General features: G+C 38.3%; 1 protein-coding gene and 1 long non-coding RNA gene across 3 annotated transcripts in view; one reads left to right on the top strand and one right to left on the bottom strand.

The window, feature by feature from the left end:
* The window catches only part of NSUN3 (NOP2/Sun RNA methyltransferase 3), a 126,872-nt gene that overhangs the window by 6,103 nt on the left and 99,395 nt on the right, over positions 1-21,374 (bottom strand). The gene's annotated exons all lie outside the window — the stretch shown is intronic.
* LOC129471704 (uncharacterized) overlaps positions 7,133-21,374 on the top strand; it is a 39,538-nt gene continuing 25,296 nt past the window's right edge. Inside the window, exon 1 of the long non-coding RNA XR_010118612.1 lies at positions 7,133-7,147. This is a non-coding gene — a long non-coding RNA (uncharacterized lncRNA). The remainder of the gene's footprint in view (positions 7,148-21,374) is intronic.

The following is a 21,374-nucleotide window of genomic DNA, read 5'->3' as shown; positions in this document are numbered from 1 at the left end:
GTGCTGTCAAATCAGATCATTTTTTCTTCTGCCTGGAAAATGTTCATTATCATATTGCCATGGCCAGTCAGATTTCTCACACAGTTTTAATATATTCACACCTATATTCAAAACAGATACAAAAACTCAAGTTCAAAATTGTAACCCTCAGCCATCAAATAGCTGATTTAGCATTTGCATGCTATTTTAGAAGGCAGGCAGAATTTAATAAGATTTTATAAAGATTATTCTCAATAATGAATAAGGGATTGATGATTAAGTTATTTGGGAAATTCCCTATATAACGATTCACAGCCTATTTCTCTTTGTCTCACATTATGTGTCCAAAATATCACCCAGTCTGAGTAAGTTTACCTTCGAAATCTATCCAGATTCTATTCACTTGCTACCACCTCAACTGCTACAGCCTAGTTCAAGGTATCATCATCTCTTGCCTATAGCATTGCAATAACATAAACATTTGGATCTCTGCTTTCACCTTTGCCCTCCCTTAGTCTTATACCCCCTCCACACAGAAGCTATAGCATAAAGATAACATAATGAAGTAAAAAAATATCAAAGTGAAATAAGACAGTCTCGAAAAGACAAATAACATATAATTCCACTCATATGAGGTATCTAAAATTGTCAGACTCATAGAAACAGAAAGTAGAATGATGGTTGCCATGGCTGAGGGTAGGAGTGGGGAGAAGCGGAGGGTGGTCGCATGAGTCTACAGTGTCAGTTTTGCAAGATGAAAAGTGCCAGAGAGCTGTAGCACAGCAATGTGCATATAGTTGACACTACTGAATTGTACACTTACAAATGATTATGATGGTAAAAAAGGTCTTTTTAATGTCAGATCTTATCTTTTCTTCTGCTCAAAACCCTCTAATGACTTCACATATTACTCAGTAACATTCTGAACCTTTTCCTTGGCCCACAGGACTAAGCATGAATGCCCCCCAGTCTCCTCTATAGGATCTGCACCAACCCCCACACCTGCCTATGGAAACTCATCTCCTCTGTACTCGCTCTTCACTCATCTCTCTAGCCAAATGGTTTTCCCTCCTCTTCCTGAAAACACCAAGCACATGCCTTTCAACGCACATTCCTCCAGAGTACCAGCACTCTAAAATTACACCGGATTTACTGCTCATTCTAGCATTCATCAGCACCTGATCAATAGTCTATTTATTTCTTTTCTGTCTCCCCCAATTGAAAATATAAACTCCAACAGATCAAAAAAATTGTTTTGTTCACTGCCCTATCCCCAATGCTTGGGATAGTGCCTGGGGGCATTGTAGATGCTCAATATTTATTAACTAAATGAATGAACAAATGGCACGAGTGAACATGATTATGGATAGCTGAACTATCAAAGAAAATACATTGTATTACTTAGTCTTATTTTACTTATTTTTTTATTTTATGTTCAGCTTTTTTTTTTTTTTTTCCTTTTTTTGAGACAGAGTCTCACTCTGTCTTTCAGGCTAGACTGCATCGGTGCAATCTTGGCTCACTGCAACCTATACCTCCTGGGATCAAGTGGTTCTCCCCACCTCAGCCTCCTGAGTAGCTGGGATTACAGGTGCCCATCACCACGCCCAGCTAATTTTTGTACTTTTAGTAGAGACGGGGTTTCACACTGTTGACCAGGGTGGTCTCAAACTCCTAAACTCAAGTGATCCGCCTGCCTTGGCCTCCCAAAATACTGGGATTACAGACATGAGCCACTGTGCCTCATTACTTATTTTAGATCTTTACTCCAATTCCGGAAACAATTTCCTAAGGATGCTCAGCTTAACTCAAATTTATCTCACTAAAGTGGAAATATTATTTATAGGGTCTAGGAAATATATTAATGTATGAAGTATAAAAAGTAATTTTGTCAGCTGGGCTTGGTGGCTCACGCCTGTAATCACAGCACTTTGAGAAGCCGAAGAGAGCAGATCACGAGGTCAAGAGATGGAGACCATCCTGGCCAACATGGTGAAACCTCATCTCTACTAAAAATACAAAAATTAGCTGGCCGTGGTGGCAGGCGCCTGTAGTCCCAGCTACTCAGGAGGCTGAGGCAGGAGAATTGCTTGAACTCAGGAGGTGGAGGTTGCAGTGAGCCAAGGTCATGCCACTGCACTCCAGTCTAGCGATAGAGCGAGACTCTGTCTCAAAAACAGAAAAAAGCAATTTTGTCTAGTTTTTGATGTTGTATTTTTTTTTCATTCTTCTGAGGTCACAGTGTACACAAAGGATCTCATGTGATATGAGCAGCACTGCTTAACAAAGCTATCCTGTAGCAGAAATATTTAGTGCTTTCATTTCTGCCAGTAGATGACACACTGTGAGGTAGTCATAAATTATAGGCTGATTAAAAAAACACACACGCATTTAAATTTGTGTGTTGTCTGAAGTTAAGCTTATTAACTTTAACCTGCATTCCTAACTGCTGATATGAATTGGTGCCAAGAGGCCTGTAAGGTTGGAGAAAAAAAATAATAAGAGAGTAAATGAAGAGAGAAACATAGTTAAGAAAACTGGAACAAAAGGTAGAAACAAAAGAACACAAAATCTGTAGCTGGGAGGTAAATCAAAGCATTTATAATCATAATGAAAAAATGCAGAAATGCAATATCAGAAGTTAAATAACGTCATTCATAAGAGAATATCCATAGCATATTTCCAACCTACTGTGGAGTAAAATTCATGAATAATATTAAAGGTATTTACACGATCCACTTTTCTCCTGAATAGTGTTTGCTTAAGGTTATAAGATCTGGATTGCTTAAGCAAAATAAAAATTTGGGGTTATAAGACCTAAACCTGACTGCCCATGTTATATTGAAAAGAAGAATAACTTTTATGAATACAATAGTTTACATCAATATTATCATTTTATTCCACTAATGTTATAGATTATTGTGACTGAATTCATACCCTGTAATAATTATGTCATCCATGATAAAGATACTACTCTCCTTTTTCAGTATACATTGGTGTTGGTTTCATTTAAAACATAGTCTTTAAATTCAAATTTAATTTAAATAATTTGTTTTCCTTTGTAACTAGCACACAAGAAAATACAGTATCTCTTAAAGAAATTAGAATTTTCTTTAATGAGCTAAAATCTAACTAAAAATTATTTCTCTCTCCAATTTTTCTGAAGTCACTTTTTTAAAACATACATCTATCTCATTCCCTTCCAACTCTTAAAAGTTGACAGAAATACATTTGCAAATGTAAAAAGCAAATACCCCTAGCTAGGAAGCTTTCCTCTTTCTTTTCCTTTTGTAAAAATATCATTCTCTCTGTGCATATATTTATATAAAACATCTTTGGTGAAAAATGAGAAAAAGCTCCTTTAATAATATCAGTTTCCTAGCAGTTAAGTGTCTCACAAATTATATGAGTGAGGACAGGTTGTCTTTATAATTCCGTTATTTTACAGGGAACTTATCTCCAGATAGGCACTTCTGGAAGTAATTTGCATGCTTTTGTGTAAAGGCTTATTTAACCCTTTATTCACATCATTATCCTGGCTCAACTAAGGAAAATGTTTGATGAGTGATAGGTTTTGTGTTTCTGTAGCATAGAACAAATCTCTGGCTCCTCTGCTTCTGTTCATGATTGGTTTGTATTGTTTTGTTTTTGTTGCTTGTGGCCAGCATTTTAACTATCTGAAGAAATCAATCCTTATCTCTTTCCACGAGGCACCAGATGACTGTCAGCAGGCCACATAAATTTAATGTGTTTCAGATCTTTACCCCATCAAATAGGGAAGTGTATTAGCAACCTAAATAATATTGGGAAAGTATGTTGAAAGAGTGTTTTCATGCTCTTCTTAAGGCAAACAGATGGGAAGGGACATTTAAACATGAAACTCCATGTGATTTTAATTGCAGGTTCATGTTATTGATTCTATCAATATTTTAAGAGATTACTTGGTGCAATGCACCCTGTGCCATGGCAGATAAGGAGATGAATGAGATATGTACTTTTTCTTCAAGGAGCTTACAAAAATCTAAGGGTTTGCATTTTAGTTTTATGTGTCACAATAAGTTATAAAACACAAACAGGAGTCAGATAATTGTGTAAAATGACTGGCAAGCAAAATCTCTGCAGAAGCATTCTCTCAGTAATTAAGGCTATGAAGAAGGAACTTGTGGTAGATCAATTGCCAAAATGTCCCCACTTCCTCATGTTCTATTCATGTCCCTTGCAATGTGACCAGCTCCTCCCTTACCACTGGTAGAATCCATTATTTCCCCCTTAAATCCAGACTAGCCTGGTAACTTGCTTTTGTCAACAGAAAGCACCAGAGGAGTTAATTTGCCAGTTCTGAGCTTAGATCTCAAGAGGCTTTGATCTCTTCTGTTCTTTCCCTTGGAATCCACCACCAGTATGTGAACAAGCCCAGGCAGATGGTGAGATATGTCCGGTCCAATTATCTCTATCACCCCAACTAGCAACCAGCACACAGCAAGAAATGAGTAAACTTATTCTAGGCTAGGCAGCTTCTAGTTGATATGTCAGATTTCTACAGATGCATGAATGAGTCCAGCTGAGATGAGCTGAACATGGTCTGGATTAGTAGAACTGTCTAGCAGATTCATAGGCTCATATAAATAATATAAGCTTATTTATTTGAGCCACAGAGCTTTAGATGGTTTTACACAGTATAACCATCAGTTTGTAATACATAACTGACCTAGGAAAGTGGACATAGCATTTGCAAAGGTATGACTTTGTCTACTAGCCATATATGATTGCATCTATACAATTTGAGCTACTGTATATATATTTCAATGTAAAAAATAAATTCCATGAACAGAAATGTAATAAAAAAAATATCATTTGCAACAACATGGATAAATGGAGGATGTCATATGAAGTAAAATAAGCCAGACACAAAAAGACAAATACTGTATGACCTCATTTACATGTGGAATCTAAAAAAGTCAAACTCATAGACACATAGAGGAGAATGGTGGTTGACAAGGGGGTGGTAGTAGGGAAATAGGGACATTTTGATCAAAGGATACAAATGTTCAGTTATAAGATGAACAAGCTCTGAGGATCTAACATACAGCATGGAGGGAATGTAAGTTTCATAAGAACATGGATTTTTTTTTTCTATATTGTTCACTGGTATGGTCCAACCACCAAGAAAAATGGCTGGCATAGAGTGGGTGCTCCAAAAAATGTGTTGAAAAAACAAGTGCATTTAACTAAATATTTTTTTATTTCTGAATGTTGAGCTAAAGCCTCAGAAAACACATGTGAGTGGACACTAAGGAAGTTTGTGGATACCAAGAGGAAATTAGAAGGCTATAGTGATACTTGATATATACTGTGATGAGATCTTAAACTGGGGCTGAGATAGCAAGAGAAGAAGAAGGACAGGTCATTTTTGACCCCATTCAGTGGGCTAAGCTTGCCCCCAAAATGTGTATAATAACCCATTCTCTAGAATTTCCTCATCTTCCCCTTTCAAAATATTAACAAAAATGAAATAGAGTTTCTAATTTCAAGCATTCACAGTCTAGTGATGGAAACATACCAGCAAATTCCTCTTTGTAGTAGCACCCAATGTGGCAGTGCTATGATGAGGGTTAAATACAGAAAGGAAAAAGAAATGAAGCAGACAAGTTTTTCTGGAAAAAGATGATCCAGCACTGAAACCAAAAGAAATACTCAGATAAAGGATCAGGAGAAAGATGTGTCAAGGAGGAGAAGCAGTAACACAAAGTCCCTGAGACAAGAGAGCATGGAAAGTTCTAGGAAACGCAAATAATTCAGTATGGCTAGAGCAAAGCTTCTGAGGAGATATGAGGCAAGAAGAAAAAGTGGGAATTCATCCATAAAGGAAATTGTATACCTTGATAAATAGTTAGGTTCATTGTTAAGCTATGAAGAACCACTGAGGGGTTTTAAGCAAGGCAGTTATATAATGAGGTTTAGAGTTTAGAAAGATTCTCCTAAATGTACCATGATCGCTGAATGGAGAGAAGAAAGAATTATGTCAAGGAGAACATTATTTAACCACTACCATGGTCCTACTGAGAAATGTGTATGCTTGAACTAATGTAGTAGCACTGGGGATGTATATAAATAGACGTGATATTTTGGAAAGAAAGTATGAGAAAGTGAGAAATGGATAAGTAAAATTGTGACTTTGGCAACTAGTAGTTAGAGGTGCCACACGTAAACTAAAGGATGCAGCAGGGGTGGCAGGCTGGAGAAAAGATATATTCACTCTTTGACATGCTGTGTTTGAGATCACTTGAACACTGAGGTTAAGATGTGCAAAGATAAGACTTCAATTTATGTAGCATATTATCTAGTCCAGCATCCAACATGGTACCTGACCAAGAGTAGGTATTCAATAATTCTTTTGTGAATGAATGAACAAAAGAATTTCAGAAAAGAGGATCTGAATGTCAATCTAGAAAAAGGAATTATTATCATATACCTGGGGAGAATTCATGCTGTAGGAGTGAATTAAATCAGTTCTGCTCAAAGTGTGGCCTGTAGGCAATGCTGGTCCTCAAACTGTCACCTGTCCTCAATGAGATAAGTACAGGTATTAAAAGTAAGCATTTAAAAACTTTCATAACAATTTACAGAGTAACTTTATGTCTGTTTTATCTGATATAAGGAAATCAGACTTATATTTTGTAAGCTCTTGATTTCTTTTTTATGTCATATTTCAGTAACTCCTTTTTGTTTTTCACTTTTACAAAAGTTTGGGTCTGCAATAGATTGGATATACTAAAAACAAACAATAACAACAGTGAAAATCCTGGTCCATGACCACAGGTTGTTTAAGCACTGAGTTAGGCCATTTTAGGAAAATGTTTATGGCAACTCCTCTTTGGGCCAGCCTCACCTCCTACTCTTCCTTCTTGTCTGTTTTTCCAAATTCAATGGTATTCTCTCCCTAGGATCCCAAGAGTAAACTAAAGCACCTTTTGTGCATGTTTGTGTTTATTTAATTTAGCTCCAAAATCATTCCTATAGCATGAGTAAAAGGCACTTCTTTCCCTTGCCTGAGTCCTCTAGAAAGAACAATGTGACTGGCAAAATTCTAAGATATCCTTGGTGATATGCCTGTATATCTCTTGAGAGTGGGCAGTATCTATGACTTGCCTCCAGCCAATGGAATATGGTAAGGGTGATTGAATATCACTTTCTTGATTCATATAGATAATAGATTAATAGATAGATAGATAGATAGATAGATAGATAGATAGATAGATATAGACCTCCTAGAAGATTCACTCTCACACTAGCCTTTAAGAAGGAAGCCACTATTAGTTCTAAAGGTAAAAAACAATAAAAAAATTCTATGAACAATTTGTGGGAGCTCAGAAGTGGATCCTTTCCCAGTGGAGCATTCAGATGAGACCTCACACACAGCCAACATCTTCAGTGCAGCCTTATGCAACCCCAAGCAGAGGATTCAGTTAAGCCATGCCTGGACTCCTGGTCCCGAAAAAAAAATGAGATAATAGTTTTTTTTAAGCTGCTAAATTTATGGTAATTTGTTATGCAACATAGAACACTAATATAATTGTGAAATTATATTATTGAATTAGATTGAATTTAGATGAAGAGGAACTTAGTGAAATGGAGCATTGGTAGTGCTACTTCTATAATACAAGACATGAGGAAAAGAGAAAACTTATGAGGAAAATGAAAGTTTCTTGGGATACAGTGTATTTGGGGCATTGAAACTAATAGAACATTTTAATAACTTACAATTAAAATTTAGAAAAGACACAACTTTGTTGTCAAATATTTGAGTCACTTATTATAAAATGAAATATCAAATAACAGAAGAACATAGAGACGTTGAAAAGAAAACCCACAAAAGAGCAGAGGAGTCATGAAAATGTCTTGGGAATGAGGGAAAAATTATGAAAAAGGAAAGTAACAAGCAAGTCAAATGCTTAGGAGATGTCAAAATGAGTAAGAACTATAAAAAATTATTATATTTCATAAGAAAATGAAAAATGGTCCCTGAGGCCTTTTGAGAGAGTAGCTTCAATAGAGTATGAAGCATCGAAATCAATACTGTAAGAAGTTAAAGAAGGAATGGATGGTGCAAATTTGTAGATATTGAATATGGACAAATACAACAATTTTTGGAAGATAAAGGAGAAATGTCTAATGTAAGCTGGGGGAGGCAGAGTGCAGAGTCAAAGAATGCATATTTCAACATTGTGGAAGTGAAGGGTACAATAGAGAGAAAAGAGACTAATGATGCTGGGAAGAGAGAGGTGATTAAGGCATGACATCTGGGGCTCAAGTGGAAGCATTAGCCCTAGAGAAAGATGCTTTTTATTTATCGATTGTTTAAAAAAAAAAAGACAAAAGGACATGTAGAGGAGAGTAGGTTAAGAAAAATAGCTTATAGTCTCCAACCTCATGATAAAGAAGGGAAACTATCCACCTCATAATGAGAGGGAAGGATGGGACCAGGACTTGGAAGTGAATGAAGGTTTTGAACAGCTCTTGTGCAGACTGTGTTAGAGGATCAACAAGAGATTAATGAAAGGATTAAGAAGCAATTAAAGTCAGGCAGCATGAATTGGTGGTAGGCCAAGTCTGCAGAGTTTTGCTTGAAATCTGCTACTGATGCTGGGCAGCGGCTAGAAGAGAGGCTGGATTGATGGCGATCAGCGGCACATAGAAAGCACAGCATGCATCACTGATGATGAGACCTGCACATACTATTTGATTCAAAATGGACAGCCAGGAGATGGAGATTTTAGAAAGCAGATGGCAAAAGTACTTTTAGGCAGCTATGACATTGGTAAATGTTAAAATTTAACCACTAGAAAACAGAAAATACCCTAAAGTGTATTAATCACGGCTTCTTTTAACATTGTTCTTAATAGTCCAGCAAACTGCCTTAGACAAGTCCTTTTTATTCCCTAGTTCCTCATATTTGATTTTAAAACACTTACAAGGAATTGTCATTTTCTTAAGACAGTTTAAGCAGAAGCAGTATGATCTGCTAGGAATTTGTATGTAGAGCTTAACGTCCTGGTTCTGTAATTTACTGGTTGTATTTAGAAAGTTATTTTATCTCTCCTTGCCTTAGGTTCCTCATTCTAAGTGTGATAATAATCTCTAACTCCCAGTGTAGATGTGATAATTAAATAAGATAATTTATGTGATGATGAGTGGTATCAATGGCATCTATACGGGATATTTAAATAATGTTATTTAATTTTTTTCAGAGAAACAATGTAATTCCATATATTATTACATTGTTTCCCAGAACAAGCGTGTAAAAAATACTAAGAAAAACTGGAAAACACAGAAAAGTAGAAAAGGAAAAAATAAAGTGATCGAGATTCTATCATTCATTAAAAACCTATAATATATTGTTATATTATACAATTATGTAGCTAGAGAGAGGATTTTCAGGCCATAAATTCAATCCCTGCATTTTAAAAATGAGAAAACTGAGACCCAGAGAATACAGCTGGCTTTGCTAAGAGCACCTAGCCTATTAGCTGTAGAAATCAGGGCTGAAATGAGGTCTTCTGTCTTCAATACTTTTCTCCCACTGTGATGACAGAGGTAAAAACACTGCACTGCCAACACCGGCATTTATTAGATCCATATACATACAGGGCACTCACTACTCTGGGTGCATAATCATTATTTGTTATAATTTCACACCTATTAAGAAACCAGTCAAAAGTACGCATGTAGAACAGCAAAAGGACAACCTTTCTAAATAAAATGGGAAAAAATACCTTACACGCATGCCTGTGGCATAAACTGTACAAAATTCATTTCCTCTAGTGTCATCTTTTGCAAAAGTATATTTTTGCAAGAGAAAAACATCAATTTTTTAACTATCCTTGGTATCAAGCAAAGTATGATTGCTGTAAGTCATCTGCTTAGTAAGCTCTAAAACTCAGTCCCTAGGACTCTTGTGCTTTATCAACAGGTCTAAAGAATGTACATCCATCCTTTGAAAATTCAAAAAAATATATTTTTGCAGACTATTAAAGCTCTCAAGACTAGTCTGCCAGCTCCACACTTAGTCTGCAGTGTGGGAAGGCTCTGCCTAGCTTTTCGATGTGAACGAGAAAAAAGAAACAAGGAGATATAGAGCGACCTCAAAATGATATTCCATGGAGGTCCATTTTGAGTTCAATTTTCAGATGGTAATTTGGCAAAGAAATAACTGCTGCATATTCTTTTGGAATGACTTAGACACTAGCCCCCCCCAGATTCTATTTGCACAATTGACAAAAAGAATTTGTAAAAAGAGTACCTTTGCCTGATTCTTTTAAAACAAGAAGTTGAAGATTAATTGGACAGTGCAACAAGTATTGTCTAGGTCACCAACCTAGGGGTATCCCTCCAGGTCAAAGTATATTTATGAAGTGTGTTAAACATTCACAGTGAAGACAGAGAAAACTCTGGTCAGTGTAAGATAATTTTCATTTGGTTTAATAAACCCTTATTATCTCCCTAATGTGTGCCAGTTACTTTAGGTACTTCAGGACTCAAAACTAAACAAGTCCTGGGCCCTGCCATTGAGAATTCTTTAGTCATCTGAGAGAAGAAAATACAGACACAGATAATTTCAGTATGTTAAATTAGAAAGATAATGAGGGTTCTAGTTTTAGCACACAAGAAAGGGAGAGTGGGCAGCACTTAGCCTCATCTCCCGTTCGCGAATCCTGAAGAAGACAACTGATATACTGGATACTGGAGAGGATGACTAAAGTGCTAGCGAGGTAGTGAAAGATGAGGAAGGCATGCAGGCATCAACAAAGACTAAGGTATTAACCAGTATGGGGTGTTCTGAGGACTACAAGCTGTTAGGTACTGCTAAATAATAACATGCAAAGCGGTGTAGGAAGAGATAAGGGTTAAGACGTACTTAAGGCCAGTTATTGGAGAGACTCATGTACTATGCAGAAAAGCTAATGAACTTGAGCTTGATTCTGTGGGTCATGAACTACTCATCAAAGTAAGAGTGTGTGGTAGAAAGTTCACTCTGGGCAGTGTGGGGGGTGGACTTAAAAGGTACGAGGCTAGAAGGAAGGGACCAGCTGGAAGGGTCCAGATGAGCTATGGTGAGGATCTGACAAGGGGCAGTGACTGTGAGCATGAAGGAGTTCATACATGAGAGAATGGCTGAGGAGATAAGCTTAGACGGAATGGTCTTATGTTAGAGGAGGAGAGAAAAGAGTCAAGTCCAGGATGATGCCATGGTTTCTGGCATACATGTCTTCGTGTCACTACCTATGGATAGGAAGATAAGAAAGAGCAGGAAAAGGGGAAAGAAAATGAATTCAGTTTGGAACACATTGAATGTAAGGTGTGTGCAAAATACCCAAGCTAAATGGTCCGGCAGATAGAGGTCATATGGGACTGAGGTTCTGGGGTTTCTCCTGATCACCATCTGCTTTCTGCTCTGGTAGCATGTGGCAACACCTCTTGGCTGGCTGCCTGCCCCAGGAAGAACTAACCCAGCAAATGCAGGGAGAAGAACATTTTCTTTGCACTTGGGATATGTTATCTCATGGGAAGTTTCTTCCATCTTGGACAGAAAGCTCAGCTCTAGATAGGGACCAAAAGAATCCAACAGGTCTGTGTTGCAGATACAAAAACTGTGGTACCTCACAGAAGCACCACTGAGCCAGGTACTTTTCTCTCTCCCTCTTCCTACTGATCTTGTGGGACAACCTCAGGTATCAAGTCACTGATGCAGCTGATGATACCCCCGTGCCCTCAGTCCAAGAACATCTTTCAGCCTCTGCCATTTTTATGTCTCCCCTCTCATAGCAGAGCCCCTTCCAATGAATTTGAATTACTCAAAACCACATTCGTATTCAATGTGCATCTCCCCAAAACCCATCTTTCTTTCCCTTTGCTTCATGCCAGACACTTCCCCTTCCCACCTTTATGGCACTCACTGTGTCAGATCGGTCTGCTGGTTTGGTCTCTTGTTTCACATACAGCATAAAGGATTCTAGAAATAGGTTTTATTTAGTAATAGATTTTATTGTTCTCCTCCTGTCTTCCTGACTTTGCAGCCCACTTTCTATACTCAAAGATATTTTGTTTGTGGTAGTGTGAGAGAGTGAACCTGGATTCTAATCTCAATCCTGTCACTTAAATGGGCAAGACATATAAACTGAGACTTATTTTTTTGGTTGTTTGTTTGTTTGTTTTTGAGACGGAGTCTTGCACTCTCGCCCAGACTGGAGTGCAGTGGCACGATCTTGGCTCACTGCAAGCTCCGTCTCCCGGGTTCACGCCATTCTCCTGCCTCAGCCTCCCAAGTAGCTGGGACTACAGGCGCCTGCCACCACGCCTGGCTAATTTTTTGTATTTGTAGTAGAGATGGGGTTTCACCGTATTAGCCAGGATTGTCTCGATCTCCTGACCTCATGATCCGCCTGCTTCGGCCTCCCAAAGTGCTGAGTTTACAGGCGTGAGCCACCACGCCCGGCCCTAACTGAGACTTAGTTTCTTAATCTATAAAACAGAGATAAAAATATTTTCTTTTCAGGATTGTTGTGAAAAGTAAATAAGGAAGCATGCTAAAGTGCCTGGCCAGGGATAGGCAGCCAATAAATATTATTTCCCTTCTTGCCCACTCTTCTTAATTCTCTCTCTCATGTCTTTCCACTAGTTTATTTCATTCTTGTTCTTCTGCTTTCCTATTTTCTAGAGTTTTACTTCCCCTATCCACTTTTCTAGCTTCCTTTCCCTCCCCTTAGTAACTCCTCCCTGACTGCATAATCCTACCCAGAGATGGGATAGAACCATGGAGAGAAACGCAGATTGTAAAACATGGGCACTTATAATACCACGGTTTTCTTCTCATATCTCAAATTCCTTTCAAAAATAAAGACTCTGTGAGCAGGGTACATCTTTTCTTGATTTATTTCTATAGCAAAGTAGCCATTTAGTAGGTACTTAGTAAGCTGTTCTAAATCATTGCTGATGTGTATCTCAGTCAGTTAAATTAAGTGAGGCTTCCTTTTGTCAATTTTCTGTGTTGCTCCTCTTTTTCTCATACTATTGAAACAGAGGTCTTCTGCTTATTAGTATCTGCGTCTCTCACCCTGGTGTCCAAAGATGGCTTCTGTATAACAACAGGTTGCAGGTTCCTTTTTGCATTCGTTAATATCAAGCCTGTGGCTGTGCAGCTCACCCCAGAAATTAAATTACATAGATTCATAAGATCTCTGGTCTCATAAGTTGTTTGTTGTTTCTTTAACCATGCTTGAAATGAAAGGAGATATATTTTATGCCGTTTAATTAAAGTGTTAAGGAAGTGGCAGTCTCCCCCACAGGCAAAACTCTTTCTGCAAACTCAGAGTACTGTGTTGCAACACCAGTTAAGACACTTTCAGCTTCAATTAACAGAAACTTGACTAAAAGTGGCTTTAAACTTTTATTTCACATTATATAAAATCCAGAGTGAGCACTCATCTGTGGTTAATTCAGCAGGTCAGCCATGTCATTAAGGACCCAGGTGCTAATGTACCATCTCCAGCATGTCAGCAATCCATTCCTCATGGTTGCAAATGTTTTCACAGGGCTAGGCATCATTTGCAAACAGGACTATGCTTAGCTAAAAACAGGAAGTTCCCTCCTGTGTATTCCCTTTGATTAGTGAGGACACCTTTCCCAAAGCACCCTTGCAGAATTACTCTAGCACCCACTCATCAGGATTGGATCACATGACCATGGGAACCAATCATTGGCAAGGAGGTGAGGCATCATGCTTGACTTGGACTCATTCTGACTCAGAACAATCATGACTCACCCAGCTAGGGCAAGACAGGAACTCATTAGTGAACACGTAGCTCTGTGGAGGCACCTGAACAAAACCCAGGCTGTATCAGTAAGATAAAAAGGAGAGAAATGGCTGTTGGGATTGCAACCAACAATGTCTTACTAGATAAGTACAACAATGTCTCGCTAGATAAGCAAATATTGACAAGTACAATGCCCTGCATAGTGCTGGGACCAGCACCAAGATTACGGGGCACCAAGTTTATCTTCTCTTTGCTATGCATTTTTTCACAGTTAAATGCCTCTAAAGAGGGAATTTACTATACTATCATGTTCCTTCCTCTTAACAGAAGAGATACATTTTAGAATTAAGCCGCTAGGTTATTTGGACACAATATCTGTGTAAGGTTTGGGATGCTTGAGGCAATTTTTCTGGGATCTCAGTGAGAGAATTTAAGTAATACTGAGAGATGCTGGGCAAAGTTTGGGAAGGAATTTTGTATTTAAGGAAAGTGCCTTCAGAGCACAACGATATCCTCATAAACTTTGGAGGCAATATCACTGGAAAGACATGGATCAGGAGAATGCAGAGAGTGATATTGTAAGCAGTTTGTCTTTGCTGCAGAACAAACCATCGCACAACATAAAGGCTTAAAACAACAGACATTTACTATTACTCTGGAGCCTGAGCAACAGTTGGGAGGTTCTACTGATTTGATGCAGGTTCAGCTGATGTCTATTGGGCTCACTCTTTGTGTGGCTTGGCCAGGAGCTGCATAGTTTAGGATGGTCTCACAGTAACAGGCTATATGCCTCCTATCAGCCAGATGGCAAACCCTGACTTGCCCTTGTAAGGTTTCCCGGGTTTCAAGAAGAACGGGGAAGCAAGAACCAAAATGCGAGGGCTTTTTAAGGCCCTGTTTGTGCCATGTTTGTTCACGTCCCATTGGCCAAAGCAAATCACACAGCCAATAAAGAATCAATGTGTATAAGCAGGGGTGGGCACTAATAGTGCAGAAAAAGAAGGTGTGTGTGTGCATGTGTGTGCATACATATTTATGGTCACTTTTGCCATATGACACGGGAAGGGGGCTCTTATTTGGGAGCAACTGTAAGATACCTACAGAAAGATTCCAGAAACTGTTGGGAGGCTTACTATAGATGTAGATGAACCAAAGGGAAATTGTTATGGAAAGAAAAAATTGTGTCACTCAGAGCAGTTGTTTCCAAAAAAGAATAGAATAAAAGCTATCATAGTAGCAAATACTGGCAGTGTCCATCCAAATACTGCCTAGTGAAGAGGACACCTGGAAAATCTAAGCAGATCTTGTGTCTAGGTATCTCCACCTGTGGAGATAAAGGAATTCACTTATTTGAAGCCTGTAAGCAACCACCTTTGCTTACTTTCTTGTAAAGAACTCCCCATGCTCTAGCTTCATATGTATTTGATCTGCAGAAAGAACCATGAAGTAAAGATAATATGAAGATGACTTGTGTTTGATATTTATATTTCTCATTGGGAATTAATACATTAGGATTCTGGTTTATATACTTCACTATTGTATGAGAATTTAACAATACCTGAGACTTTCTTTACAAAACAAATCACAAATATTGTCATATCACATTGTGACATAATATATTATTTACAAAATACTTATATTTATCACTATTTCTCTAGATCTTGTTACTTACAGGGTTAATAAAGAAGCATATATTACCATAGCACACATTGTTTATAACTTTATAAGTGTATTTTAACTTAATAAACAATCACTGGCAAGTGCATTTTATGCCTTTAAAAAATTATCCTGAGAAGAGATGTTCAGACTTCATAAGACTATGAAGGGGAAAATGGCTTCAAAAAGGTTACAACTTTGAGTAACAATGAGTCAACCTCACCTAACAAAAGCAATGGTAGTGGCTCCAGTGGCGCAATGGGTTAGCGCGCGGTACTTATAAGACAAAAGCAATGGTAAGCATTAATGGATTTGCAAGGCTAAGAAACAGACCCTAAACAAAGCAGAATCACCAAAGATATGCCGTTCTTTGCACTGTACTATCACATACATGCTCTACCATAAATAGTGAACTAGAAGTGCTGGTGATGATTATTAAAGTAAGGATGTTGGACTGGGAAATCTCTAAAGGCCATTTCAGCCTAGCATTCTACAATTTTATAAATCTCCATCCTAACCTCAAGCCGTGGACATAGTTATCCCATAACTAAATGGAGAAATATATATTCAGCTTTCTAAAGCAAGATCTCAAACTACTACCCACAGGTCCGCTGACTGTTTTTGTCCTGCTCATGAGCTAAGAATGTGTATTCTACTTTTTTTTTTTTTTTTTTTGAGATGGAGTCTCGCTGTCACCCAGGCTGGAGTGCAGCAGTGGCACTATCTCGGCTCACTGCAACTTCCACCTACCAGGTTCAGGTGATTCTTGTGCCTCAGCCCCCTGAGTAGCTGGGATTACAGATGTGTGCCAGCATGCTTGGCTACTTTTTGTATTTTTAGTAGAGATGGCTTTTCACCATGTTGGCCAGGCTGGTCTCAAACTCCTGACTTTAGGTGATCCACCCCACCTCGGCCTCCCAAAGTGCTGGGATTACAGGCATGAGCCATCACACCCGGCCTGTTTTCAACATTTTTAAGTAGTTGAAAAAGTCAGAAGAAGACAAGGTTTTGTGACACATCAACATTATATGAAACTCAACATAAATGCACATAAATTGCATTCTATTGCAGCATAGCCACACCCATTGAATTACCTGTGTCTATAGCTGCTTTACTGTCAGAGCTGAGTCTCTACAGAGCTGCTTTACTGTCAGAGCTGAGTCTCTGCCAACAGAGACCAATTAGCCTGCAAAGCCTAAAATATTAACTATCTGGTACTTTACAGAAAAAGGTTGCCAGCCCTGTTCTGTAGGAAGAAAACTGAGTATCTGTAGGAAGAAAACTGAGCTTCTCCATTCCTTTTAACGTCTGATTCTCTTACTAAATGTTCCTTCCCGGATTAATGAGAACTAAAATAACTTATTCTCTTCCCCACCTCTACTGGAGAGATTTTACTGTGTGTTCCACTTTACAAGTTGCATGTCAGGCAAATCATGCATATAATTCACACTTTAAATGAGTTAATTATTTAAGTGTTCAATCTTTTAGTTGGTCTATCAGCCAGCATTACAAGGAAGAAATGAATAAACATGAGGGCATTTCATACTCCTCCCCCCATCATTCATTAGAAACGTTTCAGAGCCTCATTAGTCAGGAGCTTAAGCAGCCTTTATAGTAGGCTGATAAGATGCCAGACGTTACTTTCCAAACTGCATAAGTCTCACCTAAATGGAGGGAGTGAAATTTCTATCAACTCAGTAGAAATTAACTGTGACTCAGCCTCTCATTGCCTTTCTCTAGCTCTTCAGGAAAATCTAATTCCATCTCTGTGATTTATTTAAATTGCTGGAAAAAAACAGTTAAGCGAATAAAGCACTTGGATGCATAAAATGATGTGTCAGTTGCATGCCACAGAGTGCTTTCTATTCTATCACCAGGAAATAAAAGAATAAGGAAAAATGGGCAATCTTTAAAAGGATTTTGCATCAGACACTGCACACTCCAACCCTCTCCTGGCTCCTAAAAGCCTGGGGTGTTGTACTTTTTTTCTTTTTATGGCATTAAGATAGCAAACATATTCTCCTGCTTTGAATCCACTTTCCAAAACATGCTGTTGCTTTTGCACCAGCCGCACCCCTTGAATGACTCATGTTGCGAGGCACACGATGTCCACAAGTCTTATCTGCCTATGGGTCTCCCTCCATTCTCACAATGCATGTGTTGTAAGCATGCGGTGGGCAGTGACTTTAAGAAAAGTCCCCTGGGTCCTGAAGCTTTGGGTAGCATTTATCATAATGCATTTTTATGGTGCCTCTTGCAGTTTTTCTGGTCACATCTGATTGTTGTGCTCATTTGGGACTTATTGAAAAGAGCATTGTACTTGGAAAAAGGAAAAATCACTTGAGAAGGGTAATGAGAAGGGGTTTTGTGCTTCCATGTTTTTCATAAAATGCCAAGATCTGTCAGTTAAATAAAATGAGTGTCTTTTGAATGCTTGTAGTTTTTGCACTTACTCTTAATGTTATAAATCCCATGAGTTTGGCTGAAGTGCCCAGCGCCAGCGTGGCATCTGTTAGTGGAGGCAGAACAGATTAATTTGTAGCCTTCCGATAGCTGCTTTGAGTTCCAAGGGCTGAAAGTGTATGCCTATTGGAGAGAAATGTTTATTTTGGCAGCAGGGGGAAAGGACAGAGAATTTGGGCCAGTATGAACAGAAAAACATAATGGAGCCCTGTGCTGCTGCTGAAATTAAAGTCTGTCCACCTCCTATGAAATGGTAGCTCTTGGCAATGAAGTACTGCCAATGGAAAATAATGAGCTCTCTCATTAAAAATAGTTTGTAAAGTAAAATTTCAAAGCATAATTAAGGACCTTGTGAAAAGTGCCAGGAAAATGGTAGCCTAAATGTCAGTTTTGGGAGTTATACAAGTTTATATATGGCTAGGAATATTTGCTGGCAAGGTTTGAAGGTTCACCAAAAACTTCAAACTATTTTTTCTTTATAATTGTGTTTTCCTACTTTCTTTATCACCTATTGTTGATCACATTCCTCTTGAATTTATGCACTAGTACATTTTAATTAAAACTTTAAGAAATATGTAGATTAAGTCATGTAAAGACTATCAAAATATGCTTTTGTGAAAGCCAATCACTGCAAGCCTTAGGATGGAGTGGTTTCGTTTCCAATACAAAATTTTGATCACTGGTCACTCAGTGGGATAGCATATTGTAAATCAGGATTACTCCAGAAAATCTAGGGTGGTTGGCTACCATAATGAAAAGTTAGATATAATATTGTAAATGCCTTTATTCTCAGATAGTATAGTAAACCATGGTAGCTACTGTTTGTATGCCTAATATGCAAGCATCCTTTTCTCCTTTTCTGCTGACAAATACTGCCTAATCCCCCATCCTCTGCCAAAAGAATGACCAAGGTTTGATCATGGGAACAGACCATCCCATTTTGGCTTCTATGCTTGGTTCACTGGTAGTTAAGTGATCAACCAGGGCCCAACAGAGCACTTTCCTTGGATTGCAATATGAATACTGAAAGGAAAGGGCTGGCTCCCTTTTCTTTGGAAATGCTAAGCTGGTATCCTACAGGATGGGGTGGTCACCAGCTATCTTGCCTGCTGGTAGAAGAAAGCTGGAAAGCAATAGGGGGGATTGAGGCTAACACAAAATGAGAGGAAGAGCTGATAGGCAGTGGAGAGAAAGCAATCTGAAGATAACATCTGTGTCCTGGATCTGGTCATACCTGGTACAATTTACTCTTCTTCTCTACAAGGTGGTGGATCAATAGAGGCTAGTGTTTTTCTCAGGCTAGTTCGAGTCAAGTTTCTGTCTCATATAACTTAAAAAGATCTGACAGCCTGTCAATAGGCAAGACAGTTTCTCATAAAAAGTGCAAGGTATAACTATAATGAGAAAGTTATTGAAACTGTATTTAATCAATTCTATAGCAATTGTATACCAAGGGATAATATAATTTTCTTTTTCCTAGTTAAAATAAAGAGGATACTGAGCAGGAAGAAAGGTATGAGATTAATGATATCTATCTTCAGAATAGAAATACCATAGAATAATGTTAGGTGTACAGACCACCCCAGAGAGTCTACAGAATTCATATAAAATGAGGAGTTTAGAACTATAAGCCAGACAATAGCTAGCATATTTAGTTGGGTTTTTGGAATTTAGGGCTTTAGTAATTTCCCAATATTTAGTATTTCATCACCCCACAGATATTTCTTCTCATTGATTTTTTAAAATCCTTTAACATTTTCCAGTCAACATCATATATATAAAAACCGAGGATACATACGTAAAAGCAGAGCAGTATCTAGGGCTGGGTAACTAAAATTCAGAGAAAGAAAACTTTCTAAATAATGATTTTAAGGTTGTTGTTCAATCTTAAAACTTGGTGTATATATACACGCTGACAGCACAGGCACTTCCTCAGCAGCATAGACCATAACTGAACCTAGTTAGCAAGACAAATTAGTCAAAAAAAGGAAGCTGCCAGATGGTGTACATTGTCAATAACGCCCATCTGTGAATTACGAAGCTGATTTGCGGGTGCATTTGGTGCTTCTTTTCTTAGACAGCAAAGTAGCTGGTAACATCTTTGTAGAGGTGCCTGGGTATGCTAGTGACTTCATAGGTAACTTTAATTTCTTCCCAGCCTGAGATTTTGGAGAAAAGTTACTTCTGGCCCAAAAAGATCTTGTACTGCACTAAAGGAGCAAAATGTGACGTCAATTCTTGGGCGTTACAGAGAATTGCTCTCCTCTTTCAAAAACCAGAAAAATCATAAAATAAGAAGGACTTTAGAGCATTAAACTGCAACCTGGACAAGGCGATTGATATGCAGAGTCACCCAAAGGGGCCAATCTTCTAGAGAAAAAAGAAGTTTGGGTCCATCCAGAAAGCAAAGAGAAAGGAGAGGCACAGGGCTCTCAGGTTTGGCAGAGCCCAACTTTGGCAATGTGCAAAAAAGAGGGAGCCTTCCACATTTAACAGGTTTCAAGCATTCTTAGTTCCACCGGTAAGGTTATGCCTAAGGTGGAAATGGCATATGGAAGTTCTAGGCAACAGATTTTGAATATCCAGGTAGGTATGTAGATGTTTCAGGCTACCTTATTCTGACACCTTTAGGTAGCTTGATTGTGCCTCTTATTCTGATTCCACACTCAACAAGCATGCTTTTGACTCCAAACCTGGTCAATCCATACTGTAGAATTTTCTAATTATTTGAATGTCATGTATTTTTACACACATGATAGTAATTTCAAAATTAACCAATAAGGTGTACATGGATTATTACTGTCTTTTCATGTATTAAGTTAAACCTTATGAATTGATAATATTTGATGATTTTTTGATCTACAAAACAGCACATTCATTGCTTGGCTGCCTTAAGAAAATAAATAAATAACACAGGCTTCAAGGATTTTTGTCCATATGTCACTTAGTTTCTGTTGCATGCTAATAAACTGGTATTCCAATGTCTACCTCAGAATCACTTGCCTTTTAGTTAGAGTAATACAATAAAACTTCCACAGAATCAAGGAAAGTCAGAGATAGAAGAAGCCAGATAACAAATAGTCCAATTCTCTAATTTTACAAAAGAGTAAACTGAAGGCTAGGCCAGTTAAGCAGCTCATTGAAAGATGCAGAGTTTGTTGGACTCAGAAGGAGGACTGGGGAACTTTGCTTTCGGAAGAGTGGTCTTGCCACTATATTGATCGAATACACTATGTATCCAGAAATGGCTAAGAGGAGGGGTGGGAGGTGGGGAACAAAAAAAAGACTGTAAGGGAAACTAAGTCCTGTTCCAGCTCTCCCTTCAAGTTTCAACAGTTTATACTTTTGTTATTATAAGCACTAGACAAGGCACTATACTATTTTTTTTTTTTTTTTTTTGAGACGGAGTCTTGCTCTGTCGCCCAGGCGAGAGTGCAGTGGCGCGATCTCGGCTCACTGCAAACT

Source organism: Symphalangus syndactylus, chromosome 21 (genome assembly GCF_028878055.3).
Source record: "Symphalangus syndactylus isolate Jambi chromosome 21, NHGRI_mSymSyn1-v2.1_pri, whole genome shotgun sequence".
NCBI classification, from domain to species: Eukaryota; Metazoa; Chordata; class Mammalia; order Primates; family Hylobatidae; genus Symphalangus; species Symphalangus syndactylus.
The sequence above is the reverse complement of the archived record's forward strand: the minus strand, read 5'-3'. Positions and strand labels throughout refer to the sequence as shown.